Raw genomic sequence first — 25,701 nt, 5'->3', positions numbered from 1 at the left:
AGCTTTGTGCTTTATCTTGCAGACCAGTGGTGTCCAAAGTAGAGCGAATGGACTCAGATCACTCTAAATAATTCCCTTGAAATGCTGAGACCAAAAAGATCAGAAAGTCTCTTCATACACTTTTATAACTTTTATGTTATTTTATATTATTATTATTATAATTATTATTTGTTTCCTCACAGGTACCATTGCATATTGGAGAGGTGTAATGTTCTCTTTGATTTTACAGGGACGTACAGTGTAGAATTTGCCCTGTCTCTCGAAAAAGGATTTAAACTCAGGCGTTTGAGTTATGTTAAACTGGTGAGACCCCTAGGAGTCTTAGGTATGAATGAAGGGATGCAGTGTGGGATGGGAGGAAGAGTTTGGGGCGGAGCAAGTGTGAAGTGGGGTTTAGGGAGGTATGACTAGGGGATGGCTATTACCAGTGGACAAGTGGTGGTTCACCGGTCCCCTAGGAGGGGTTGGCGAGAGTAGCAGTTAAGAGCATGTGCTGCCACTGTAGAGGACCCAGGTGAGGTGGCTCACACCTGCCTGTCACTCCATCAGAAGGGAGATCTGATCCCCCTGTGGGAATTGCCCTGTCCATTTACACAGATGTACATACATTCACAAAATTTAGAATAAATGTTTTTTAAAAGAAAGTTCCTAAGAGGCTACTAAAGAGGGAGAGAAAGGGGAAGGGGAAAGGGGGAAGAAATCCAAAGTCAGAGGAACAGGAAGTAAAGAATAAAGACAAAGAAAGAACTTGGCAACAGTGAGCCTCTGACTCCAGTCCTTGGCTTCTTGGGCGCTTCCTGCCCTGAGTTCTCTTCCTTCTACTCCGGAATTTTGACACTGTTTTCCCAACAGATCCCTTATTTTTAGTTTTTCTTCTGCTTGTTTTTTCCTATGTTGGATTGAGCTGAGTTCTTTCAGTGGCAAGCTTCCCCACAGAGACTCGGTAGGAGGAATAGATACTACAAGGAGCAGAGCCTGAAATAGAGAATTACCTAAATCAGAACCGAGTTACGGGTGCTTTCTTCCTATACCATGACCAACTCTGGGTAAGGCGGTGCATACGTGTAATGCCTGCAGTCAAACGTGCTCAAGGCCAGCTGGAGCAGCATAGCCAGACTCTGTCCCCAGATAAACCAACAACAGCCTCTGCATTGTAGCCTTTATTTCCCTTCCTCTACACTCCACTTTCAAAGAGCAGGAAAATCAAGATGAAAGTTATCTCTTACTCTGTCTCATTTCTGGTTTTGTATCGGTGCCTTTAGTTTGTATGTTTGCACATGCGTGTGTGCGTGCGTGTGCATGGGTGTACACATTCCTGTAGGTACGTGCATGCGGAAGCCAGGGGCCAGTGTTCAGAGTCTTCCTCTATCACTCTCCACCTTACTGTTTGAGACAGGGTTGCTGTCTTAGTTAGGGTTTTATTGCTGTGAAGAGACACCATGACCGTGGCAACTCTTATAAAAGGAAACACTTAATTTGAGGCAGGCTTATAGTTTCAGAGATTTAACCCATTATCATCATGATATTCATATGGCATTGTGCAGGGAGACATGGTGCTGGAGGAACCGAAAGTTCTACATCTTTGTCTGCAGGCAGCAGAAGGAGACTGCATGCCACACTGGGCATAGCTTAAGTATAGGAGACCTCAAAGCCCACCACCACAGTGACACACTTCCTCCAACAAGGCCACACCTACTCCAACAAATCCTCTCTTCCTAATAGTGCCACTTCCTATGAGCCAAGCACTCTAACACATGAGTCTATGGGGGCCAAACCTATTCAAACCACCACAGTCTCCCACTGAAATTAGAAATCAGTTTGCTAGACTAGCTGGCTAGTGAGCTCCAAGGGTTATGGACCTGTCTCTCCTCCCCAGCACTGACCCTATAGATGCAGGCCACACACTGGATTTGTATGTGAGTACTGGAGATCTGAGCATGAGTTCTCATGCTTGAGCAGCAAGCAGTTTACTGACTGAACTTCAGCCTTTAGTCTTAATGGTGGGTGGTTCTCTGTGTAGCTGTATTGTTGAGTCCATGAACCCCACCTGTGCCTTGTTGATTCAATGATGCTCCTTCCAAAGCAGATATAGTGGGTGCCATGCCCCTGGTCCACACTAATGAGACTCGCAACCAGAAAGGAACAGGCAGAGGCTGGGCTTTCTGAAGAGCTTTTCTTCTCACCTTTAGCCAGCGATCTAAGGTCACTGCAGAAGAATCATTTTCCTGAAGAGCTGGGAAGGCCACCCGTTCCACACTTCCAAAATGGTACAGAGAGAGAAGGGTTTCTGAGGTGCCTGAGAGAAAGGCTGGGGACAGAGAAATGGAGGGAATTTTATTATTTTGGTGTCCTTCAAAGCTTCTTCCTAAGCATCTATAAAGCAAGGGCCCCTTTTCCTTATTTTATTCTATACTACAAGCCACCAGGGAGCATGTGGGAACAGGAACCATATCTTCTCTGTCTGTCATGGGTTTATTAGTTCCTGGTGCAGGAAGAAGGGAAGGCCAGCAGGAGACAGGGAGCAATAGACACAACCCTTGGGCCAATAGCTCGGCCCCAGAAAACCAAGGGGTCTGTAAAAACCAGAAGAGTTTATTTTTAGTATGTGTTGCTAATTAAGAAGTTAAAACAAAAAAAATTAAAGAACTCGGTTCTCCATCTGTGTATAATTGACAGAACTCAAGTCAAACAGCAATGGGCTTTGTTTGTTCTTGGAGGATCACAAAATAATCCAGTGCCTGCATTTCTCAATCCTGTTATCCTAGCACCAACAATCATTTCTATTTAGTGTGTCGTGTATGTATGTATGTGTATATATATATATGTATGTATATGTGTGTGTGCATGTGTCAGTGTATGTGTGAGAGAAAATTGTGTGCACATATGCGTATGGGTGCTGATGGAGGCCAGAAGAGGGCATCAGATCCATTGGAGCTGGAGTTCAGGTGTCTCTGAACCACCAGACAAGGATAATGGGATCTGAATTCTGGTCCTAATGATTGAGCAGCAAGGACTCTTTTTTTTTTTTTCCGGAGCTGGGGACCGAACCCAGGGCCTTGCGCTTCCTAGGCAAGCGCTCTACCACTGAGCTAACTCCCCAGCCCCCAGCAGCAAGGACTCTTAAGTGCTGAGCCCTTGTCTCTCCAATCATTCACCAGCCATTTACTATGTTGAACAGTATTTGAGTATTTTCTGTGTGTGAGGCCTCACAATAAGACATCTGATGACTGTAAAGAATAAAGCAGACTCATGTCTCCAGCAGGTGACACAGAGCAAAGGACTGTGGCCATAAATAGAGCTCCCTCTGCAGCTGCCTAGAGTCAACAAATGGACATCAACTCCACCTGAGTCCCGTGAGGAGAGAAGAGGAACGAAGGCACATGGGTCGCCACTCACGACTAGAACCCAAACTCAAGTGCAGCGCTAGGAACTTTAAACAAATCAGAATCCCAAGGGGTCCCAGCTTTCGTCGTTTGCTTCACTTGCTTTGAATAAGACACAGAAGAGTCTACAACTTCTTCCATTAATCTGTCACAGCATCCTAAGCTAGAGCAAAACGAAGATGCTTTCACGTCACCTGCTGATCCTATGAGGACCTTTGTTGACTTCAGTCTCTGAAACATCTTTGGCTGAAACATAGAGAAAATTCAGGAGGAACCCAAAAATCTAAATTCCAAGTTCCGTTGCCTAAAACATCTACACAAACCTTCCACCTTGTGACTTTTTTTTTTATGTTGACACCTGCATAACCAGAGAATGACAAGGTATAAACAATTCAAATGTGACAGTTGTGTCGTTTCGGGGGAGAATGACAGAAAAGAAGCATATAGTAAAAATTATCAATTACTACTTTGGAAAGGTAAGCTCGGCAAGTCTGGCCCTTCCTGGCATGGAGAGATGTCATTTCTCAGTTGTGAATGGTCGCCGTGAGTCAGCTGCAGGGCAGATGAGAAGGCACTGGAGCTGGCAGGGAGCGGCAAGCAATTATTGGTTCAATCTCCTGTGAGCACTACACCTCCCCATCAGAATAAATGGTGGGCAGGTACCACTTCCACCAACGCTCCCTCCGATAAAGACCCACAACACTGCTCGACCTCCAGCAGACGTCGGCAACCTTTCCGCACTCCAGGCTTATCTGCTCTGTTACAGGACGCCATTCCCATTTGTTCCATTCTCTGCACACAGCAAATGCCCGCTCGATATCTTCTTTAACAGAAGCCGCCGTAGCTTGAAAAGGAAATGTATCTCTGAAGGCTAGTTCCTGCAATAAAATGTTTACACTTTCTCAAAACCCAAGCGAGTCTCAAGGTTATACCACACTTCTGTTATTCAAGTCGCCAACATTCAATCAGGACTCACGTCTGCTACAGCCTAATTGTTCCTCCTCCTGTTCCTCCTCCTCTCCCTCCTCTTCCCTCTCCCCTCCCCCTCCTCCTCCCTCTTCTCTTCCTCCTATTTTTCTTCTGATTTTTTTCTTTATTATGTGTCTCTAGTCTGGGTTGAATTTCTCCCTGCTATTTATGTGGATGTTAAATCTTCCTGGTCACTCTCCATATCTCCTGAAATCCATCCCAGATGATACATCTGAATTTTGTTAAAACCTTCAATATGCTTCCCCCCTCCTTCAATATACTTTTAGAAGACAAGACAAACATAGGAAGTCATGAGATGTTTATGACAATGGAATAAGCTAAGATTTAATACAGGAAGCATAAAGGACAACATGATAGATTAAATTAAAATTTTCTATCTGTCAAGAGACCATTAAGGGAGTGAAATAACTAGGCATGCAGTATATATAACAGAGGAATTATAATCAAGATATATCTTTAAAAATCTTTCCAACAATGAAGAAATAATTTAGCTCTCCTACTGAAAACACACAAAACCAAACCAAACCAAACAAACACACAAAAAACTCCAAACCTAAGATAGGTAGTTTAAATTTAGACTGAAGGAGGATTGGGGGCTGGAGAGATGGCGCAGTGGTTAAGAGCACCACTGCTCTCTCAGAGGACCCAGGTTCAATACCCAGCACCTACATGGTGATGCACAATCAGAACTTGCTTCCTAGATGCACCAACGCTTCTCTGGCTTGTGCAGAATCCAGGCATGCACATGGTACACAGACATCCATTCAGCAAAAGGCCCATAGATGCAAAATAAAACTAAATAAATTTAAATGAAGGAACGTTGCCAGTAAATCTACAAAAGCATATGGAGCCCCATTCATCATCAGTAAAAGCATCGTGTACGGTGAAGTGTGTTCTTTATGCATCAGACGTTCTGTACCTGTTCTACCTGTTCTGTAAATCTGCTCTGTGCCTGTACATCAGTTAAGAGCAAGAGAAAAACCACAATGAATTCTAACTGCGCACCCCACCAGTGTGTCACAGACCACATGGAGCAGTAGTACTAGACCCCAGAAACCTTCTGATGAAGTGAACTTTCATCCCACCATCAGGGAACACCAACCCATGCACACACCCTATATCCAGAATTATATCCCTAGGTTTCGCCTAAACAGAAACGTGCACAATAAGGAAAGCCAGTAGTCAGCTTTCTTTGCAACAGCCAAAGCGCTTGCCCTCAACATATATTAAAAGAGTCATGCGTAAGGGCGCGATGATGTCATCATGATAGGCAGTGAAGATGACAAGTGTGAAGAAATCACAACTGAGAGCAGCAACATAAACTCAGAAAAATAACACAGAGTACAACAACCATCACATAAAGTATGCTTTCTGTAAGGCTCTGTTTATACAATGGACACAAATAGGCAGAGCTAATCCATGCCTGAATTCAGGCTGGCATCTCCCCTAGGGAAGACATTGACTGGCGAGGGCTGGCAGAGTGACATCTGGAGTTCCTGAAACATATTCCTCTCCCCCTGGGTGATTCAGGCACAGGCCTATTCACCTGGTGATAACTCACCAGGTTCCACACTGGTGTCCATGCCTTTATATTTTAGTAGAAAACCAAAGCAAAATGACATGGTTTCTCTTATTATTCAGTAATTGTCTTTGTGTTTTCATAACCTGTGAAATCCAAGTTTACTTTTAACACACACACACACACACACACACACACACACACACCATGCACATGTGCACAGCGCATGCATGAATATGCAGCCACATACGGACCCTCTTGTGTCCTTACTTACAGTTTCTCCATATTGAAATGCCCTTACTCTTCATGTCTGCTTTGGTACAGCACAGCCCTTTAACATAGCATGATACTGAGTATTAATTTCCTCCCAACAGTCCTGTTTAAGACTATTGTCCTGAAGAAACTATTAAAAGATCCTAGAAGCATTCTAGATGTTTAGAATAAACTTCTTCCTTATAAAGAAGGGGTATTTGCTTGTTTGTTGTTTGTTTGTTTGTTTGTTTGTTTGTTGATTGGGAAAGATTTGCAAGATAGATCAGCGTGTTAGGTGCTTGCCACCAGGCCTGATGGCCAGAGTGTGATGTCTGGAATACATGGTGGAAGGAGAGACTCAAGTCCTACAAGTTGTCTCTGACCTCCACAAGTAGGCTGTGATACATACAAGCGTATGCCTCCCACCCTACACACACACACACACACACACACACACACACACACACACACACACACATAAATAAATGTAATTAAAATAAATAATAAAGGTGCTTTTAAAGATCGATTTATTTATTATGTATCAGTACACTGTAGGTCTCTTCAGACACACCAGAAGAGGGGATCAGACTCTATGACAGATGGTTGTGAGCCACCATGTGGTTGCTGGATTTGAACTCAGGACATCTGGAAGAGCAGTCAGTGCTCTTAACCATTGAGCCATTTCTCCAGCCCAATAAAGGTGTTTTTTTTTAACATAACCAATTCAAGAACAAGTTTCTGGTGGCTTGATTTCCTCTCATGTTTTCCAAACATTCAATGTAGTTTGCATGGAAAGATTAAACGCGGCATCTGATTAAGTTATATCCATATAACAAGTAAAGCTGGCAGGCACAGAAAAGAATTAGAATTGATGTCTCACACTGTTGGCTCTTGGGAGCTTAGCTAGTGAGAGAATACAATGGTGACTGGTCAGACTGTTCAGTGCTGCCCACTGAGAATGGAGAACCCCCAGAAACTGGGTACCCGCAGGTCAAATCTGGGTGATTTTACTGTGTATCATTTGTTAGGAAAATCCCTAAACACATCAGATACACTTGCAAAGACTTCAAATCAACAGTGGGAATGGGGGCAAAATTCTGTTGGTTTCCTTAAAGCTGAGTGTACATTTAATCAAGAGATTGAAACAGCTTAGGGTTGAGTCACACAGATCTTATGGAATTCAAAAGCCAGCATGAATATTCAGACATATACAGCATCCCTACCCAAGCAGATGTTTTATACAAAGCTACACAGGAGAGTACTTCACTCGTACCAAGCCCTGGTGACACTAGTCTTCTTCATGCCACCCTGGGGAGTTCAGTGCTGGCATGGCCACAGAAATCTGCCTCCTGGTCGTTAGTCAGTCCCTTGACAGGGACATAACGGGAAGAAAGAGAACCTAATGGGATTAGAAAAAAATGAAAAAGGGGGCTGGAGCCAAGGATGACATCAGCCTTGTAGGGAGGCCAGGAGGTGATGGGAAAATGCTGCAAGAAAGGACATTCTTCATTCTTGTCATCGTGAGAAGGTCCATCCATCTTGAGGCTGGATTCCTTGCCACAGGGTAAATGTAAAACTTAGAAAAGCCCTTTCCATTAAATTGCCACTTAGCATTAAATACGAGAGAGAGAGAGAGAGAGAGAGAGAGAGAGAGAGAGAGAGAGAGAGAACTGAAATCGTGACCATCTAGCTAGCTAGATCCCCAGCAAAGTAAGCAAAGTTCTCTCATGTCTGTGACTCTGGCAATGGCCACTGTGTTTTAATGGGGCCCACTAGGAGCAACCTGACCCAGCATGGCTGGCGAGAGGGGGATTAAGCTGTGTGTTCTTCCATCCAAAGCACCTTTAAATAACATTATGGGATTAGAAGCCTTGCAAGGAATATAACTCCTTCAGCTGGTTCCCCTTACTTTTTTCTAAAACAAGCGTGGTGGGCTGGATTCAGAAGCCCCATGACAAAGGTACATCATTTAATTCCGTTTAGAACAAGAGTTTTTTGATGACATTATTTTACATGGGTAAAAATCCTTCATTACCATGTTTTAGCTGTTCCAGTAAGTCTCGGGACCTGGTCAACATGCTTGCCTGTCACAGATGGAGACAAATGGGGAACAGAAGCAAATATATAGTTAGAAGAGGATAGAAGCAGACAGTGAGGCAAGGGGCAGGGAGGCTGGAGTGTAGAGTTCTGTTGGTAGATCACTTGCTGGGAATGTATGAGACTCTGGGTTTGACTCTGAGAACCCTAGAAACTGAACTTCAAAGTCATTCACAGTCATATTGTAGTTCCACACCAGCCTGGGATACAGGGGACCCTGACATGAGATGGCAGAAGAACGAGTGTCAGGCTTGGTACTAGTGAAACTCTCCTGTGTAGTTTTGTATCTGCTTGGGTAGGGATGTAGGGATCCTGTATCTGTCTGAATATGCTAAAGAAACGTAGTGAACTGTAGATCCCTCTCTTCAGGGCCTGTTTGCACCAGGCCCCAGGAACTCTTCCACTCCAGTCCAAAGCACTGACTTATGAGGACTTGTCTCAGTGTCCCTCTGCTAGGACCTGACCAGTTTGCTGAGGACTCACACTCTCTTCCTTTGGTAATAGCCAACCTACCCCGTCAAGTCGCCTGGTCTAACATATCTGTCATCCCATAGCCTTGTTGCCTAGAGCTGTGGATCCCAAGCTGACTTTACTTTTCAAGGCATTTTTCAGTCATCTTTATAAAACACCCTTTTGAAAATGAACGGACACATGGAAAGTATACAGGGCGTTTCTCCAATGGGATCAGGTGAGAAGGCAAAAATCCCTATACCTCTCTGTGTCTCCCTTCCCTGGAAGCCTCTGCTGAGAAAGGCCTGGCTTCTCACACACATGGAGCACCCAAAGACAAACAGGAAGGTGGGCACAGCTGCCCTCCAAAGACAAAGCGTATGATGCCAAGGCACCATTTCAACCCAGTCACGAAACAAAGCAAATTACAAATGCTGGCAGAGACACAGGAGAAGGAGTTGCTGGGAACATAAACTGGTAAGGTATAAGAGTCGGTAAGGAACATCTAGACCACTAAAGACAGAGCTACCACACTGTGCTATGTTAAATTGATTGTCAGTTTGACTGGATCTGAATCTATTAAAATACAAGCTGCTGGGCACATCTGTGAAGAATTGTATTGATCAGCTTATTCGATATAGGAAGACCCACTCTAACTCTGCTGACCTCTCCTGATGGCAGCCCAGATAAAGGAGTTGGCAGTTGGAAGGTTTTTTTTTTTGCTTCTGGCCTACTTGCCTCTATTCCCTCTGGCAAGTTCACCTAACCTGTGGCTGTCACGGCTGCAGGATTCCAATGTGAGGTGGAGATTGACCAGCAACTCTCCAGGAATCTTCCAGATCTTTAACACCAGAGGGAGCTGCTGCAGGATAATTTGATCACACTGCGAACCCCAGGACTGTGTTACTTACTGGAAAAACTCTGTTGCTAGTTGTGGTATGGCTTAGCCCTTAGCACACACCTTTAATCCCAAACAACAAAGGTAAAGTTAGTTTGAAGAAGGAAGCACCATGTTTGAAAGTGATGTCTCATGGAATGGCAGACAAAGTGATGAATCAGAGAAAGATTTGACTGAATGAGTCAGAAACATCAATATGCCCAATGACAACAGATAGGAAAGAGAGACGGCGGAAGAGAGAGTACCACAGAAAAGAGGAAGGTGAAAGAGTCCGTTTTGTCAGGAATGTTTTACAGAGGCAGGTTGCGGAGAAAGAATGAGCTAGACATAGGTGAAGACAGGATGAGCCAGAAATGAAAGGGAGCCAGAAAATTAGAACTGAATGCCCAAGTGAGTTTTAGGCTAAGTGGAATAATTCGGTCAGAAATGAGAGAAGCCAGTTTGAATCAGTCAACATCAAGAGGAGTTTTGAACCAGAACAGCTGACTTAAACAAGCCAGCCAGAGCTCAGAGGGAACAGGAAAAGGTGAGCATATTCAGCACCAAGTCTCGGAGTCTGAAAGCATCCTAGGCCTAGATAAGATTACACAGAGGCTAGAAGCTTCCAGGGCTAGACCTAGGTTAACAGAGGCAGTTAGCATCTGAGACAACAATTACCTCAGATGAATAAAGGTTACTTTTACAGGTAACTTTGACCCTTTGGATAGATAGATAGATAGATAGATAGATAGATAGATAGATAGATAGATAGATAGTAGGTAGATAGATGATAGATAGGTAGATAGATAGATGATGATAGATAGTTTTACAGGGAACTTTGACCCTTTGGATAGATAGATAGATAGATAGATAGATAGATAGATAGATGATAGATCGATAGATAGATAGTAGGTAGATAGATAGATGATAGATAGGTAGATAGATAGGTAGATAGATAGATAGATAGATAGATAGGTAGATAGGTAGTAGATAGGTAGATAGACAGGTAGATAGATAAATAGATAGGTAGATAGATAGATAGATAGATAGATAGATAGATAGATAGATAGATAAAAGATGGAAAACAAGCTATTACTTGAACTAAGTCAGACACGGAAAGACAAATATCATGTTTATCTCATATGAAAATTGAAAAGAAGACCTAAAAGGAAAAGAAGATTGGGAATTGAGAGGGGTAGGGGTGGGAAAAGAGAGGGTAGGAGGGGAGCTGAACATGATCAATACATGATCAGTGCATAATGGGAATGGCACAGCAAAACCCACTAATCTAGACAATTACTTTGGATTAATTAAAGCAAAGCAGAAGCAGGGCGTGGTAGTGCACACCTTTAATCTCAGCACTCAGGAGGTAGAGGCAAGTGGATCTCTGTGAGTTCGAGGTTAACTTGGTCTACAAAGAAACTATACATACTACATACATACTACATACTACATACATACATACAAACACACACACACACACACACACACACACACACACACACAGGGCAGAGTCTCCCTCCAAGCTCCCAGAAATGATGGACCCTTAGGAGACAATTGAGGTCAACAGCTCAGCTGCTATGCACAAATTTTCTCTTACCGCCCACCCTCCCTCCTGGGAACTATGGCTATGTTTAAAGACACTGCTTATCAGAGGAACAGGAAACAGAATCTAGGATCTTCTGAAAGAAAAATGATTCTGACTTTGGAGACAAATAGAGCTATGATAACCAAGACACCTCAGTTTTCCAGCGTTTTCTGAACAACTGAGCTCACAGCTCTCAAAGTGAGGATGGAGACGCACTAACCTCTTGAACATAACTAGGAACATTATACTTTCTGATGGCTGAAGCAGGGAACCCCCATGGAACTCCTCAGTCCATTACCTGGTGTCTCTGCAAACCTTCCCCAGCCTGTTCTCACCAAGAGACTGGCCATCATAAGGAAGTTGAAAGAAGAGGATGAAAAAGATGATCTAATCGTTTGCACGGAAACATGCTCAGCCCAAGTCAAGTACGGGGGAAGGCTGGGTAGAGGAGACAATTTAATAGCATCATCTGAATCCAGATGCTGTCTGTTGTTTGACCTCCGGCTCATCAGAACATGTCCTTTGAAGGTAAGTCTATAGTTCAATGTGTGAAGCTCAGTCTGACCCCTAGCAGTGACCATCTGCAATGGTTCCTGATGAGAGGTCCTCACAGCTAGAACTGCAGTTGCCCTGATGGGGATTCCACTGTGCCCTGACTTTGTGACCAGAGAACAAAGTGCATTAGCTCTAAAGGAAACCCCTCAAAGAGTACTCTGTGAAGTTTGAAGTCTCACAGTTTCTAATGCTTTCATAAAAACTTTCCCCTTTCAAAAGGCAAGGAAATTCATAGCCTGCACCCCACCCCCAATAATCATATGAACCAAGGTAAACCTTCTAATACTTTTTACTTCCTTAATGTTTTCTTTATGAGTCCATTCCATCCTACCTCCCTGCACACAGATTCCCTACAGAGTAGATAATTGGGCTATTCCAATACACTATAAAGTTTGCATAAATATAGGGTCTGGCCTATGAGAAGTACAATGATCTTGTTACAGGCTTGGCTTTGTAAGGTCACCTTTCTTCTGGTCTATTTGTCCTGCATTTAGAATAAGCAGAGGTCCCAGCAACTTGCTAGCTTTGGTTTTGTGGTTTAAATTGTGTGGTCTCCCATTATGTTTTGGTGGGAGGTTGGGGGTTTTCTCTCAGTTGATTCTGTATTCTTAAAGGAGCGTCTTAAGGCTGTGGAGGGGGAATCAACGTATAAAGCCTTTGCTCCACAAATGTGAAGGCTAGAGTTCGGATTCCCAGAACCCACATACATTCCGCAGGTATGGCGGCCACCTGTAATCCCAGCACTGAGGAGTCAGAGACAAGGTCTCCGTGGGAAGAGGTGGCTTATGAGACCAGCAGAAATTGGCAAGCCCAGGTTCAGGAAGGATCCGACATCAGTAAATAAAGAGTTGATCAGTCAAAGTCCATTTTGAACCTACACACACACACATACAGAGAGAGAGAGAGAGAGAGAGAGAGAGAGAGAGAGAGAAGAGAAAGACAGACAAAGAGAGACAGAGACAGACAGAGACAGACAGACAAAGCGAGACAGAGAAAGAGAGACAGACAGAAGTAGAGAGACAGACAGACAGACAAAGAGAGACAGACAGAGAAAGAGAGACAGAGACAGACACGGAGAGAGACAGAGAGACAGAAGTAGAGAGACAGACAGACAGACAAAGAGAGACAGACAAAGAGAGACAGAGACAGACACAGAGAGAGACAGAGAGACAGAGAGAAGGAGAGAGAGAGACAGAGAGAGACAGAGAGAAACAGAGGAGAGAGACAGAGAAAGAGAGAGACAGAGAGAGAGAAGGAGAGAGACAGACAGACAAAGAGAAACAGTGAAAGACAGACAAACAGACAGAGAAAGAGAGAGAGCGACAGAGAGACAGAGAGCAAACACAGAGCACTGTTATTGAAGGAAAAAGAAAAAGTCCTAATTTCATTAATTGCTGTAAAAATGTAGAAATGTAGGAAAAAGTTACCCACACTTAAAGCCCTGCTGGCCGCAAACCTCACTGTTAACTTAAACACAGCAGGTACTATTTAATAACAATTCTAGGACCTGATAGATTTACCCCAGACTCTCTACAAGTTTATTCAATCGTTACAAATAGATCACTTGATTTGAGAATGGCTCTCCTCAGTAGTCCTTGGCCCTAAAGTTTTCAGCAACTTCATCAGGTAGAAAGCATAAACCCCTTCCAGGTATAGCTTCTCCATCACAGACTTTAGTCCCCTAAAGACAGGAATGTAATAGCCAGAGGCCAGCTGTACTCTCACGCCTTCTGGCCGTCTTTATCTGTTTTCCCCTGCAGTGCTCTGCACACTAAGATTTCTGCATTCCATCTTTGAAAGCAGAAATGACTTTTCTTCACAATTCAGATACAATAAGAAAGAGACCATATATACCTGTAGTGGGGATTCCTATCAACGGAAAGAAACGGTTCAACTTTTGTGGTTAAAAGAAAGAAAAAGAAAAACTTAATTTTCCTTTATTATCCAAGACTCATCGGGTTCCCAGTGGCAAAGAATCCATAAATGTGGAAACGCAAGGTCCTTATCAACCTTGGAGGGCACAAGTCAGCTTCAAACTTCCTCCTTTTAAGGTAGATTATCCATTTTAAATTTCCAAATCCATTTAACAGAACCATTTAAATACATTGAAACAACCATTATAGAATTTCAGACCACAGTGAGAAACAATTTCACTCTGAGAGTTTAAAGCCAACATCAAAGCTGCTAGGCATGACTCCCAGCAACCTCTGTGGTTTCCTGACATTTGTGGTGACTTGGGGGCACAGTACCATTAGAGTCTGGGCAAGGTGTCATCGCCAACATCCAAATCAATGGTGCCAAGGCTTCATGGAGTTCCTAGTGCCTGCTTAGACTAGATCTAGAGGTGGAATTTGTTGAACTTGTGGGCCTTGGGTTATCTAATCCTGCCAAATAAAATAAAATAAAATAAAAAGCCATGCAAGTAGGCTTTCCTTCTCATGAGCCTCAGTTTTCCTTTTCATATATACATGAAATTTAAAAAGCATCCCAGAGTGCATTCTTAGCTTGAGTCAAGACTAGGTTTGAATCTTTACTCTACCACTTATTTCCCAATTGTCTTTGACAAGTGACTGGAGACTCTGCTGCTTGCTTCTCTTGTTCTAGTACTGCCATCCCAGGATGTGAGCATTGGTCAAACACGCACGCTAAGCTTTGGCCCTGCTGGAGTCCAGTTCCCTTCCCCTTGAACGTGATCACCATTGACTTGCCAGAAAGATAGACTAGTCTAGACAGTCCAGTTCTATCGTGGGCTTTTTGGAATAGCAGTTCTGAAAGCCCTGGTATTATAAACTCAAAGCCATCCCTGTGGAGAGGCCACTTAAGCAGATCTTGAGATGAGAGAGTTAAATAGATTGTCCTTTAATCCTAACTCACTCTAGCTCTTCTCTGTTTAATCATCCCAGGAGAGACTCTAAACCATCAGATGAAACATAGCAGGCTAGGCATTCCACCGAGCCCTGACTAAGTCACGGGCTCATTGCTGTAAATCACCTAAGTCCAAAGTAATAGACCATTCAGCAACAAGCCAAGAGCCTACATGTAAAACCCTCACGGTAGAGACAGGGCCTGCCCTGCCCCAATTCTCCATGAGTATCAAATTCAAAGCCTCATGGTTGTGTTACTTTGTTTTCTATTGCTGTGATAAAATACTATGGCCAAGAGCAACTAAGGAAATGAGGGTTTATTTTAGTCCGTGGTAAAGGGAAGTTAGGACAGAAAGTAAAGGTAGGAACCCTGTGAAAGGGACTGAAACAGAGGCCATGGGAGAATGCTACTCACTGGGTCCTTGCTTACTTACTTGCTCTCCAAGCTCATGTTCAGCTACCTTTTTTAGACCTCCCAGGCATACCTGCCAAGATGTAACACCCCCCATATCACTCGCCAATCAAGAAAAATATCCCATAGATGTGCCTACAGGACAATCTGATGGAAGCCTTTCCTCAGTTGAAGTCCTCTCTTCCCAGACACGAACCAGCACACCCTCACTGACAAACAAGTCAATGTGCCAGCCAGTACATGACAGCTGAGAACGGAACCAGACACTTGTTTTCATTGGATTAAGCCAATGTTATATTGTTTCACTCTTCGTTTGGGGTATTGTTCCCGGCCCTTAAATAGAATGATCCAGGTAATGAGAACATAAGCAAGTCCACTAGAAACTTCAACAAAGCTCTGGTAAGGTTTAGACCCAAGGAGAATACAGAATGAGAGCAACTACCTTAATGTCTGTTGCTTTTGGACTAATAGTGAAGTAGGAAATAGACCTTGACTTGACTTCCACAAAAGAAAACTTGAGACTTTACCCCTGTGGTGATCTGAATATGCTTGGCCCAGGGAGTGGCACCACTGGGAGGTGTGGTCTTGTTGGAATAGGTGTGGCCTTTGTTAGAGGAAGTGAGTTACTGTGGGTGAGGGTGGGAAGACCCTTGTCCTAGCTGCCTGGAAGTCAGTCTTCTCCTAACAGCCTTCAAATAAAGATGTAGAACTCTCAGTTCCTCCTGCACCATGCCTGCCTGGACGCTGCCATGCTCACACCTTGATGATACTGGACTGAACCTCTGAACCTCTAAGCCAGCCCCAACTAAATGTTGTCGTTTACAAGAGTTGCCTTGCTCAGTGGTGTTTCTTCACAGCAGTGAAAACCCTAACTAAACCACCAAACAGAACTTTTGCTGACAAACTATAGTAAGCTGCACACAACAACGTCCATGCTATCTCCTAAATGAAACACAGAGATGTTGGCAGCACCCATGACCTTGAAGCTGGGGTCAGAGAAGAGCTACATTACAGCCACTTTGGCAGGAGAGGTACGCTCTCTGAGGAGCTCAGTTGAGCATATTCGTGGCTTTCTTTTACTTCCATTTTTTCTTATTTGTTTGTCCATTTTGAAGGGAAGGTGTTCTGTTGTTGTTGTTTTATAGTTTCTCAATTGGCATTCACATTCAACAATGGAGAAAAGTGGGCTTCTTCAGAGATGTGATGTAGTCTCTGTCAATGTTAATAAAAGGGAAATAAGAGGAAGGTTGTATCAGTGGGGAGAAATTCTTCCATACACTCATATTTATCCAGGTTAGATTCAGGGCTCACAAACACAGTCGCACACAATTCTAGGCTTCCACTACATATCATGGCATGTGAGCCCAGTTCTGAAATGTGGAAAGGGGCTGAAGAAATGACCAGAAGATAGGAATATCTGCTGACCACCTATGAGGACTGGAGTTTAAATCTCAGCAGCCACATAACAAACTGGTCATTGTGCATGCTTGAAAGTGCGCACGCGCGCGCACACACACACATACACACACACATGTGTACACATACATGCACATGCATAACTATAATTCAACTTCTGATGGAGGCACCGACAGGAGAATTATTGGAGTTTGATAGCTTCCAGTGTGGCCAAGAAAATGCAAACCTCAGATTCAGCCAGAGACCTTGCTTCAAAAGAAACTGTTAGAGAACACCCAAACCCCTCTTTAGGCCACTGCACTCACGCATATGAGCACATACGTGCACACACACTCACATAGACACATGCATGCAAATCAACAATTTGAAAAAAATGCAGGAAGCATGAAACCCCAACTTTTCTCTCCTTCCTGTAAAATTTCACTAAACACTTTTCAGTCAGACTACAATTGATTTAAAGTATAGTAATTAGATTAAGTGCTTTCATATTTGATTTCATATTTGAACAGAAGAGACTGAATAGCTTTTAATAAAAATGATTAAAAGTTGTCTTTAAAGAAAGTCTGAGAACTTGGGAGGTAACTCAATGGCTAAAAGAACTGGCTGGACCAGCTATGCCCATGTCCACTGTTCCCTTTGCTGTGTTTCAAGGGTCAAGATTGGTCCCTTCTGCCCCTGATAAAACATGAATCAAGCAACCATGAATACTCTTCAAACGCTTATGAAAGACCTCGTATGTCATAATTATCACCTTTTAAAACACACTGTCACGCGGAGCCTCTAGAGCAAGGCTTACAAGTAGACGATATTTTCCGTCAAACAAAATGAAACTCGAAGCTTTAAGTGCCTTCCCCAAGTCAGAACACAGCTAAGAAGCCGGAGTCCAAATGTGATTAAAGCCAAGTTCACCGCCGCAGTAAATGTGCTTTTGACGGACTCTTCCCAGATGTTTGGAGCATTTCCTGTAAGTGACTGTCTTGAGCTGACCAGCCTGGCTCAGGCTGTGCCAGGCACCTTCCCAAAGAGAATCAAGGGGAAGCCACCAGCATGGGGTACTCTAGTCCTCTCCAAGTGTTTTCCCATACACTCTTCTGGGAGTTGGAGAAAGATGATAAAATGCAAATAACTCTGAGAGAGCCAGAGTATGCTCATGGTACAGTGTAAATATGGGTACAGCAGAAGGCCCGATTTTAAGTGGAAGCACAAATGACCTTAAAGCTATGAGTGATCGAAAGAGTTGAAAGATGAAGAGAACTTCGTGACCTGTAAGCTTTAGACGAGCCCAACTAACCTGTGTCCACAGATAAAGTTCCCCTCAGGGGCAGTCCCCCTTGCTCATTTAGATCTAAAGTCATCTAGAGTCACCCTGCACCCAGAATCAGGCAATTGCAACACAGGCCAGTGGCCTGCAGAGCCTAACGTATTTTCTTTTTTCTTTATTAACTTGGGTATTTCTTATTTACATTTCGATTGTTATTCCCTTTCTCAGTTTCAGGGCCAACATCCCCTAACCCCTCCCCCTCCCCGTCTACATGGGTGTTCCCCTCTCCATCCTCCCCCCATTACTGCCCTCCCCCCAACAATCACGTTCACTGAGGGTTCAGTCTTGGCAGGACCAAGGGCTTCCCCTTCCACTGGTGATCTTACTAGGATATTCATTGCTACCTATGCAGTTGGAGCCAGGGTCAGCCCATATAGTCTTTGGGTAGTGGCTTAGTCCCTGGAAGCCCTGGTTGGTTGGCATTGTTGTTCATATGGGGTCTTGAGCCCCTTCAAGCTCTTCCAGTCCTTTCTCTGAATCTTTCAACAGGGGTCCCATTCTCAGTTCAGTGGTTTGCTGCTGGCATTCGCCTCTGTATTTGCTGTATTCTGGCTGTGTCTCTCAGGAGAGATCTACATCCCTAACATATTTTCTATGGCTCTTTATAAGAAAAAAAATGTTGCTGTCAATCATGACACACAGAGCCATTTCTGTAATAAGATGTTTGTTTTGTTTGAGGGGGCTGGACAATGGAGACAAGAAGTAGGCAGGACTGATGTCTCTTTAAAAACCAGAAAAGGGTTTAGTGTGACCAACGCCTGAGAGGTAGAGGCAGAGGCAGAAGGATCAGAATTTCAAAGCCAGATTTGGCTACGCAGTGAGCCGGAGGCCAGCCTGGGCTACGTGAGACTGTTCCTCTCAATTAAGAAATTAATTAATTAAAAATGCAGCACAAATGATGACAAACTGAAGGGAAAACAAGAGTAAGAAAAGGCACATCACAGGGTATGGTGGCCAAACATCGTTAACCCCAGCACTCAGGAAGCAGAGGCAGGCAGATCTCTGAGAGCTCAAGGCCAGCCAGGATGTTACACAGAGAAACCCTGTCTCAAAAAAAGAAAGAAAGAAAGAAAGAAAGAAAGAAAGAAAGAAAGAAAGAAAGAAAGAAAGAAAGAAGGAAGGAAGGAAGGAAGGAAGGAAGGAGAAAGAGAGAGAGAGAGAGAGAGAGAGAGGAAGAAAAAAAGATGCATCAGCGGTCTAACGAGATGGTTCAGTGGGCAAAAGGATTTGCTTGCCTAATGCAATCCCTGGAATCATATAGTGGGAGAAAAGAACCTATTCCTATAAATTAACTTTGTTCTCCACTCTTGATATGCACACTCAAGCCTGTGCATGCAAGCACACACACACATGTACACACACACACACACACACACACACACACAATTAATAAATAAAACAAAATTGAGAGAGGAAGAAAAACACATCAGCCTCATAATGTCACCTTTGATCCACCCCAGACATAAAAAAAAATAAATGTCAACCATCTACTTTAATCTATCAGTTCAAAGAAAACTAAAAGTTATGATAATTAACAGCACCTTCCACAATGCTCCACCATGCACCTCTCACCCCCGGCTCCCTGGCACCCATCTCTTCAGAAGGCTTTTTTTTTAGGAAGGCATGTTGGTTGGTGGGTTGAACAGAGAAGTAAGCATTAAGAATTACTGAATACGGGTGGCAGTGGCGCACACCTTTAATCCCAGCACTCGGGAGGCAGAAGCAGGAAGCTCTCTGAATTCCAGATCAACTGGTTTACTGAGTGAGTTCCAGGGCAGACAGGCCTACACAGAGATATCCCCAGGGTTGTGGGGTTAATGAGGGATACTGAACAGAAGCCACATGGGTGGCTGTGATCCTTCCACACAACCAAAATCATTCTTTTGTTTGTCTGTAAGGGTCTGTTTGCGTTTCACGTCTTCATTACAAACTCCTTTAGGGCAGATCTGAATGTATTTTTGGCTGCATTTTTCCCCCCCACTGGTGGGCGTGGACTAGCACAGAAACAGAAAGGTATCTGTGATAAATGACTGATTGAGTAGATGAAAGAATGAATGATGGAGAAAGCCAGAAGGTGTGATGCCTCTTACACTGGGAATAAATGTTCAGTCTCAACAGCACTTCCCAGGGTCTCTCGGCTAAAAGCATCTGGAACTAGAGGAATCAGCTTTGCTGGCTTTCAAGCAAGTTACCTCCATGATCTGGAAGAACCAGATAACTCCATGCCTGATGCGAGGGCTTCTCAACCATTTGCACATACAAGCAGCTCTCTAAGCTCGGGTCGGGTAACTAAATTCCAATTTTGACTCCAGGGAAAACTCGCCTACTCAAGTTGGCTAAAAGCACCCTGCAAACCACCTGCAGAAACCCTCGCCTTTGTCTCCCTCGATACGGAGATGATTTGTCAAAGTGTACACACCCCAAATTGATACAGTGTGACTCGCGAAGTCCTTTGAAAGAGGGGATCGCTGGGAAAGCAGCATTTTACAAAAGAGATCCTCAGGCTAGGGGAGGTCCAGCGCTGTCGCTGTAGCTGCTCCTGCCACCTCGCAGAGTACCCAGATAAATAGTTCCTTTTTGTCTCCTTCCCTGCTTAAATCGATGCGGAGTGGGGGTGGGGGGGGTCGGTCGTTAAAATCTGTCTGAGACATCTACTTGGGGTTCTGGAATTTGTGAAAAATTGAGACTTTCCTGAACAACAAAGAAATGAAGATTTCTGGGAAAAGCCCACGCCCCTCCAAGGCTGCTAGTGAGAAACAGAATCGCACCCGGGTACCTTAGCTGGCCATATTACTCTGAGAAGGTGCTTGCAGCTGCAAAGCCTTGCAGAAAGAAAGCTGCGGGGCTGGGACCTTACATCCTGGGGGGGCGGGCTGGGGCCTCCCGGCTGGGAGATGCCCAGACGTCGGCCCCGCCCCCACCCCTTCCGCCCTCCTAGTGGTCACGGCTGAGCAGCCTCGGTCCGGGTTAAACAAAGAGACTGGTGTGCCTTAGGGGGGTAAAAAAATCTTTCTTCTCCCTTCGTGGAGTAGGTGATATGTAGAAAATTAATAACAGGAAATGCCGCAGCCAAAAATGTGGCAGTATTTGTCTTTGAGGGATCTGGCCCCTTCCTGATCCTCCAAGTTCCTCCCTGGCTGCCTTGCAGCTCAGCAACCAGGAGCAGACAGCCATCCACCCCACCCCACCCCCGCCCTTTCCTTCTCCCTCCTTAGCCACCGTCCCCCGCCCCCCTCAAAACTCTTTTATTATCAGTTGAGTCACGTCTCCTGCCAAGCGAAAGGTCACTTCAGGTCATCTTGGAGACGAAAGGACGGGGTAATGCATTTGAAGGTGCTGGAATTGGCAAGTCTGCGCGCATATATGTGCATATATATTATATATAATATATATATGGAGGCAGGGAGGAGGAAAGGAGAGAGAGAGAGAGAGAGAGAGAGAGAGAGAGAGAGAGAGAGAGAGAGAGAGAGAGAGAGAGAGAAGTGCCAGCATGCTCAGCTCTGCCAGGAAGAGAAGGAATGTTTCAAGGCATGACAGGGGCAGCTAGCTACCCAATCTGTAGCTAATTCCTTATAAAAATAAGAATGTGGTTTATAATTGTGCGCTGCCTGAAGGGTAATTAAAGTTTCTAATTGTTCTCATCCAGTATCTCATTTCTGGCCATTCATCAGAGAAAGAGGTTGCAAAAGTGCTTGTTGTGGAAAGGAAAGGGGGGGGGGGGGGGAGAGCGGACTGGGACCTGGAGTAGGGAGTAGTTTGACTGCCTGGCGCTCTCAGGATTTTAGAACCACCACGAGGGGAAAGCAGGCAACGTGTTTAAGTGTCTCCACAGCACATGCCGATCGCTTTGTTTTGAGATGAGGAAAACAAAACTTGCAAGTATTATTTTTCTATGCTGCTTACACAGAAACTACGGTCTTTCCTCCTTTTTCTTCTTTCTTCTACTAAAGAGGATGCCTTCTACCTTCTTTGAGTTATTAATTCAGTGTCATTTCAATAAACACAATTAGCAGCCCCTGAATTCCCACCAAGTACATTTTCCCCTCCTTTCCGTTACCCCTGCTGTACTTGAATGCCCTGGATTGGCTTCACAGACTTTTCTAAGAAGCAAGAACTACTCTTCTTACTCTTACTCTTCCTCCTCTTCTTTTTCTGTTTTTTCTTTGTTTGTTTGTTTGGTTGGTTGGTTTTGGTTTTGTTTTAAATAAGACACGTGCCAACAGCAATGTGTCCAGGGAGCTAGAAGTTTGGCTAATAAATTATTTGCTCCCAGATTCCAAATATCTCTTACATGGAAATTCCCCATGCCTACATCCCCAACAATGGCCTCTGTCCCTCCCTGTGTTATTAGCTCTCAATAGTTTGCTTTCTGTTGCGGTGATAAAACACTGATCACACTTCATCATAGACTGTAGGAGAGAAACCCAAGGCAGAAATTCATAAAACAGAGTTAAAGCAGAACCCAGAATAGGCTGCTTAAACTGGCCTCCAAGTTCGCCCTCTGCTCCCTTTCGTATACCCAGACCACCTGTCCAAGGGTAGCATGGCCCCAGAGAGCTAGCTATCGCCCCCCTCCATGGATTAGCAATCAAAAAATTGTGTCCCACAGACACACCCACAAACCCGTCTGGTAGAGGCAATTCCTCAAGCGAGGTCCCCTCTTCTTAAGTGTCTCAAGTTTGTGACCAACACAAAAGCCGAGTTCCATCTACCATGACCTTTTCACGCCACACCCAAAGATGTTACCCAAAGGAGCCTTTTTTGGAAGCCACCAGTTAAAAGGTAGACTGGTGATCGACAGGGTCTGTCACAGTAAAAACAAAGAGACCTTTTGCAAAACATGACCTTTTTTTTCCTGGACTCAACCCATCCTGGAACATCTCCGTGGAAGCGGCCTGCCTCCACATGTCGCTCAGCCATCTCCCTCCATGCTTAAACTCCCACTGCAGGAAAAGCACATCCCCTGAAGCGGCAACACCTCACCTATTGTTGGTGACACATGTTTCCGAGAAACAAAATCGGTTTTGCTTCTGTTGTAGCTGTTAGGCACAGAAACCTCAGTTTTCTAGGTGTTTGAAGAGAACAGATTACATCGGTATGTAGGAGTGTGACTACTGCGTAGAATGGCAGAAATAACAGCCAGCTGTGGACTCCGGGACAAGATTCTTTGCTTTAGCTAAAGGCTGGACAATGAGTGTTACACACAAGTGTTCAAAGATTGGCTTGTACTTACCACACATAGTCAGCAGCTACAGGCACTCACACGTAACTAGAAAGATCTCTCGGGCAACAGCTGATTTCCTACCAGTCAGAAGCTCCAGGCGGGAAGACCCCACAGCAAATCTGAGGTGAAGCATGGGGTTCATCACCACCACAGCCTTGACAAAGACTCTCCAGCACATTGCTACTGACGGCATTCATTTTCCAGAATTGCTAAACAGTAATACACCCTCATGGGCTTATCTACCCAGGTCTCTTTGGGTCTAGGGAGAGCCTAAAGGTTTTAAAGGTTGACTCAAAGATCCACGGGACTTGAAATAAAAGCAAGTGTTTTCCAGAACCCCGAGGGAAAGAATAAAAAGAAGAGCTTCAAAATCTGTGAAGTGATCACCGTGCGTTATGCACTACATGTAAACCTAACTGGGGAATAGGTACCATTACATCCTTAATCAATGAGGAAACTGACTGCCAAGATCAGTAACTTGGAGAGCGCCCCGTGTCTAACAAGAGAAAGAAGAAGTTGGGAGTTACCAAGAAGGTTTGCTTCTTGGAGACCCAGCTTCCCTTCTTGCGTGGTTACTTGCAAATGAATGTGTGCAGTAAAAGTGTCACTGTGCTAAACGAAAAACACTAAGAGTCAAGAGAGGGATGTTGACTTGTTCCAAACCACAGACCTAAGAAACAAAGGCGCCAAAACTTGAAATCACCTCAATTCTGGTTCTCCTGGTGCCATTTCAACTTTTTCCCTTTCATTTGAGATAGAAAAGTGATATCTGTTCCCAATATGATACTACACCAAATAGCCCTGTTCTTAGAGGGCTTCCCTCAGGAAAATTGACATTAGTTCTTACATATGGTTCAGGAATAGGTATCACTATGAAGTCCCATGTGTCTACCAGAAAGATGCCTCGGAAAATTCTATGGAAATCACAAATAATTAGCATCTAAGTATGGATTTTAGATTAAGATTTCATGAATGGTGTTTGTTTTATGTCACAAAGACTTCAAATGGAAAATCCCCATACCATTCTTCCATTTTAGCTATTGACTATCAGTCCAAGACCATTTTTTAATATAGCTATCAAATCTATCACTTTCAATTGATTTGGCCATTTTAGCTAATGGAATTTGTTTATTCAGTGAACATGGCTAAGTGCCTGCTAGGTAGCAGGCAGTGCGCCAAATGTTTGAGATTCTTCCATACTTGCAGACTAGACTAAACGGTGTCATCATTCACTATCGAGGGACCGAAAAGCAGACAGAAAAGGAAACAAAGAAATCGGAATGGTTTAGAAGAGAACGTGATGAATAAAGATTTGGCAAACTAAGTTGAGTCTGAGATGCCCACGAAGTACCCAACCCTGCAACGTACGAAGCAGACAGAGACGCGTGTGGCCTAGGAAACAGAATGAATCCAAAAAGGTAGACCTCGGCCTCGTGTGATAAACCAGGTAGTGACTCAAGCTGTAGCGTCTGGGATCGCTCAGAACCAGTCAGGCGGGACGACGACAACAGGAGCTTGAACAGATGTTTGAGAAGTCTGTGGTGATTATGGACACTCGACAGTTGCATCGGTGGCAAAGTAGACCATGCATTCATTCATTCATTCATTCACTAATTCACTCCACACCCACTTGCTGATGAAGTTCTCTGCGTTTGATAATCACACTATTATCATGGCTTTGGGGATATATAATAGAAAGTCATTAATAAGACCCAGTATCTCCAGGACCGGGAAAGGGTTCAGCAGTTAAGAGAACTTAACAGCTCTCGCAGATGACCTAAGTTCCGTTCTCAGCACCCACAGGGTGGCTCTCAACCATCTGTATCTGTAACTCCAGCTCCAGGGGAACTTCAGGCCTTCTTCTGGCCCCCAAAGGCACAAGACACATATGTGGTACACATAAATACACTCAGACAAAGATTAGTATTCAAGGAACTGTCTGCATTCCTTCTTTTTGTTTTGAAAGAAAAAGAAATACCTTAACAATATAGACTCATGGTAGACATGGCATTTAAACTTTATGGTGACCGATGTAGGAAATATCAGAAATTTTCTGATCTTTGTACATTTTAAGGAGTGCCGATACTTAGAAAATTGTAATATTAAAGAGAACAAACTTGCAGTGACAATAAGCACAATATGATGAAATAGTGGGCTTTGGGACCGTATAAATGGAGTAGGCATGAAAATCACCAAAGAAATGATAATAGAGAGAAAAACGGGAAATTTAAAAACTAGTGAGGAGCCCTTTTATCACTAGAGAAAAGAATTTCATTAGTCAACAACAACAACAACCAAAAAAAAAAAAAAAAAAGACTGTGAAGGAAAGTTTGATTATGTTTCTTTCCTGGAAGGAAATGAGATGAGAACAAAATTGGAATGGTTAAGACAGCAGATCAACCAACATTCTCAAGTTGTTACTAAAGCCAACAAATTTAGAGTGGTTTAGGGCAGTGGGGCGGCATTGGCAGAGGAGGGGGCCAGGGATGTTGAAGGTCTTTGCAGAATGACTGATGTAGTGTCACACAGGACTCAGAGGATGGATGCTGCTACATCCGAGGGGGTTGGAAGCTTGCCCGGAACAGGTGTTGCTAAGTCAGGCAGGACTGCTTCTCTCTCGCCTCTCTGCCCCTCTGCTTCATCCTCTCCCTTTCTTCCCCTGCTCTCAGACCTTGTGCTGAAAATTGGGTGCCTGACAGCCTGTGAGCCTAGATGTGTCCTTTGCTCACAGTAGAGCAAGAGGTCATTTACCT

The 25,701-nt window shown here is 44.1% G+C and overlaps 2 long non-coding RNA genes across 5 annotated transcripts in view; one reads left to right on the top strand and one right to left on the bottom strand.

The window, feature by feature from the left end:
• Positions 1-6,355, top strand: part of LOC120094124 (uncharacterized) — a 33,215-nt gene extending 26,860 nt beyond the window's left edge. For 2 of the 4 annotated variants that reach the window (XR_015627198.1, XR_015627200.1), the window contains one exon: positions 3,260-4,294. This is a non-coding gene — a long non-coding RNA (uncharacterized LOC120094124). Of the gene's footprint in view, positions 1-3,259 lie in introns of all 4 variants that reach the window. The other 2 variants (XR_015627197.1, XR_015627201.1) reach the window with 2 other exon arrangements.
• On the bottom strand, positions 116-20,557 carry LOC148004089 (uncharacterized). The gene is made up of 4 exons (XR_015627196.1): positions 20,501-20,557; positions 3,119-4,261; positions 2,184-3,015; positions 116-975 (listed from the first exon to the last, which is right to left on the bottom strand). It is a non-coding gene; the product is annotated as an uncharacterized LOC148004089 (long non-coding RNA).
• Positions 20,558-25,701: the final 5,144 nt, after the last annotated feature.

The sequence above is a fragment of the Rattus norvegicus genome, chromosome 8 (assembly GCF_021556685.1).
Source record: "Rattus norvegicus strain SHRSP/BbbUtx chromosome 8, alternate assembly SHRSP_T2T, whole genome shotgun sequence".
In the NCBI taxonomy this organism is placed as follows: domain Eukaryota; kingdom Metazoa; phylum Chordata; class Mammalia; order Rodentia; family Muridae; genus Rattus; species Rattus norvegicus.
Note: the sequence above shows the minus strand (reverse complement) of the source record. Positions and strands in the feature narration are given on the sequence as shown.